The following is a 3,529-nucleotide window of genomic DNA, read 5'->3' as shown; positions in this document are numbered from 1 at the left end:
GCTTCGAGTCAGAAGACGGCCCAAAGGGACCTAACACATGACTCGAAGCTCAACTTACGATTTCTTAACGAACAGCCCGTAAGCCGCATGACGGTTTACGCTTGGTCCGCAAGGGAAGATAAATGTCAAGTTTCCGCGGATAAATACGAAATTTTGAAGATAATTACGATGATCGGAAAAAATGGAATATCTCCATTTTTATGCTATAGCGGCTAAGGGCAGAAGAGGAAAAGCGTAAACCGACCTAGGAGCCAGTATATAAGGAGTCCTAGGCCAGACCCTAGGCGAGAGGCATGTGAGGGAACTTTTTCACAGAAAACTTAGCACTTAGAGCGATTTTAGGCAATTTTCCGTTTTTGTTATTCGAGCTGCGTCTCAATTAGGTTTTTGCCTTCTTAGGGTTTTAGAACTAGGAATCTCGCCGACAGCTCTCGTAGCCCAGGCACTTACCTTGTTGTAAACGCTCAAACGCAGATTCGGAATAAGAACTATCTTGCTCTCTTTTTTGATTTCTTATTTTTTTATTGTTCTCGTTTCTTGTTCTGATTGCTTGGCGTGGGGTATTAGCAGATATCTGGGACCTCTGGGAAACTAGGGTTCTCCTACTTTCCTAATTTAAACGGAAATTGACAGTGCGAATTTCGGTTCCCACAATAGTCTTCAAAATGCTTGAATGACCTCCTAGAATACCGTCATGATATTCCTTCAATATCTGCGGAATGAACTGAGACTCTCGTGGTAGTACCAGACGACCCTTATACAACAATCTACCAGACACCACTGAATACCCCACTTTCTCAGACTTTCCCATCATCACGTTTTTGATCATGTTGTTGATCTTCTCATCAGAATCAAGTTCATCAAAGATCTGTTGCATTTGGATAGAAGACGATACAGTCAAAGCGCATAACATACCTTCAGAGTTAACCTGGCTGTCTATCATCACTCTAGATAATCCATCTGCAACCTTATTCTCCACCCCGGCCTTGTAAAGAATCTCAAAGTCATAGCCTAAGAGTTTCGTTAGCCACTTTTGGTAGTCTAATGAAATGTCTCTTTATTCCAACAAGAATTTGAGACTTTTCTGATCCGTATGAATGATAAATATCTTTCCCATCAAGTAGTGCTTCCACTTCTGCATTGCCATGACTATAGCCATTAATTCTCGTTCATAGATAGGCTTCAACTGTTCCCGGTCTGACAAACATTTGCTAAAGTATGCAATCGGTTTCTGATTTTGCATTAGAACCGCGCCTAACCCATACCCTGAGGCATCAATTCTACTACAAACGATCTGGTAGTGACAAAACTGGCGCTGTGATCATTGCCTGCTTGAGTCTCTCAAATGTTTATTGTTCTTTGCTCGACCATTCAAAACTCTTCGCCTTCAACAGATCAGTAAGAGGTCTCGCCAACACACCATAGCCCTTCACATAATTTATGTAGTATCCTGTCAAACCCAAGAAGCTTCTCAACTCTTTAATTGTTCATGGAGTTGGCCAATTTTTCATTGCAGCAGTTTTACTAGGATCGGTAGCAACACCGGCAGCTGAGATAATATGCCCGAGATATTCAACTTGTTATTTGCCAAAGGAGCACTTTTTTCTATTGGCAAACAACTGATGTTGCCTCAATTTCTGTAAAACCGCTGCTAAATGTGAGTTATGTTCTTCCTCTGATCAGCTGTAAACTAGGATATTATCAAAGAAGACCAAGACAAACTTGCGAAGGAAAGGTTTGAATATTTCATTTATGAGTGCTTGGAGAGTAGCAGGTGCATTGCTCAATCCAAAAGGCATCACGACAAATTTTTATTGTCCTTCATGAGTCTTGAATGTTGTTTTCTCAATATCAGCTTCAACCATTCTGATCTGATGATATCCTGAACGTAAGTCGAGCTTGGAGAAGATCACTGTACCATGAAATTCATCGAGCAGTTGGTCATGACTGGTATCGGAAACTTGTCTGGTACCGTAGCCTTGTTAATAACTGCTCTATAATCCACACAAAATCGCCATCCCCCATCCTTTTTCTTTACGAGTAAAACCAGACTAGAGTATGAACTTCTGTTGTTTCTTATCACTCATGCCTCCAACATTTGCTTGACCATCTTCTCTATTGTCTCCATATGGGAATGAGGGTAACGGTACGGCCTTACTGAGATTGGTTTAGTCCCTTCCCAAAATCGTATAGCATGCTCAAATCCTCGGTTTGGTGGCAATTATGTAGGTACACTCAACAATTCTGTGATTCTCGGCGGTGTTCCTAACCCTGATTTTGAATATGCTGTAAACATAGTAACCATAGTGCCATCCTAATCAATACCCGAACACTCCACTGACTGATCCTTAATCAAGTTATCTGACAGAACATCTCCTTGTAGTGTAACTTTGCTTGTTTTTGTCATGAATGATAACTCTTGATTCTGCCAATCAACCTCGCATCTACCCAAAGTACGCAGCCACTGAACGCCCAATATCACATCTGCACTACCCGGTTCGAGCACAATGAAGTTTGTTGTCACCAATACTGACTGTAATTGTAGTTCCACTCCCTTGCAAATGTCACAACCATGTACTGATATTCATGTACCCACCATCACTGTAAACTTACTTCCCATTGTAGCCTGTAATCGAACTTTCTTCACTACTTCAGGGGATATAAAGTTGTGTGTAGCCCCACTGTCAATCAAAACCACTACACTTGTCCTCCCAATCCTGCCTTTTATCTTTGTTGTTGTTGGAGAAGACCAACCAAAGAATGAATACAAAGATAACTCCATCACTTCTGTTCTCTCATCTCCCTGACATGTGTCAAAGAATTCTTTGTTTACCAATTCCATATCATAGCCCTAACACACAACCATCACTTGCAACGACTTATTTTTGCAAACGTGAGCTTTGGACCACCGTTTCGGACATTTGTAGCAGAGACCATTCTTCTTCTTGTAATCATGCATACTCCGCATCATAAAGCTTTAGTGGTTGGTGTTGCTTCTCCACCATCTTCGTCTGACCTTGTTTATCTTCCTGTTTTTGTCCTGCATCAAAAGTCTGTTGCTTCGGTTTCCAATATTGAGAACTATAGCGCGGAGATGGTTTTGTGGACTGTTTCCCCGTCTTGTTCTCTTGTTCTTTAAGTAATGCAAACATTTTGCAAAACTCGCTATCTTCCATCTTCATTACTGCCTCAATATGATCCGGTAATGTTCTCGGTTCCTTCATCTTGATCACCTCTTTTAGCTCTTGTTTGAGACCATTAAAGAAGATGTCGATCAAATTTTCTTCCGCCAATTTAACCATATGAGCCAGCTCTTGAAACTCTCTGGCATACTCCGCTGCTGAACCAGATTGCTGCAAACTGAACAACCTCTTCCCCGGTATTTTCTCAAACGAGTTTGTAAACCGTGCTAGCAATCGTCGCTTGAACTCAGACCAATCCGTAAAAGGTCTGTACTCGAGCTCATAGTTGAACCAGCTCAGAGCGTCTTCCGTGAGGCTCAGCGAAACCAATTCCATCTTCCGTTCTG

General features: G+C 41.7%; 1 protein-coding gene across 1 annotated transcript in view; it reads right to left on the bottom strand.

Annotated features, from left to right (window-relative positions):
* Positions 1-3,529, bottom strand: part of LOC106330497 (26S proteasome non-ATPase regulatory subunit 12 homolog A) — a 16,244-nt gene that overhangs the window by 11,535 nt on the left and 1,180 nt on the right.

This window comes from Brassica oleracea, chromosome C3 (assembly GCF_000695525.1).
Source record: "Brassica oleracea var. oleracea cultivar TO1000 chromosome C3, BOL, whole genome shotgun sequence".
Classification (NCBI taxonomy): Eukaryota; Viridiplantae; Streptophyta; class Magnoliopsida; order Brassicales; family Brassicaceae; genus Brassica; species Brassica oleracea.
This window is presented reverse-complemented; position numbering and strand designations above follow the sequence as displayed.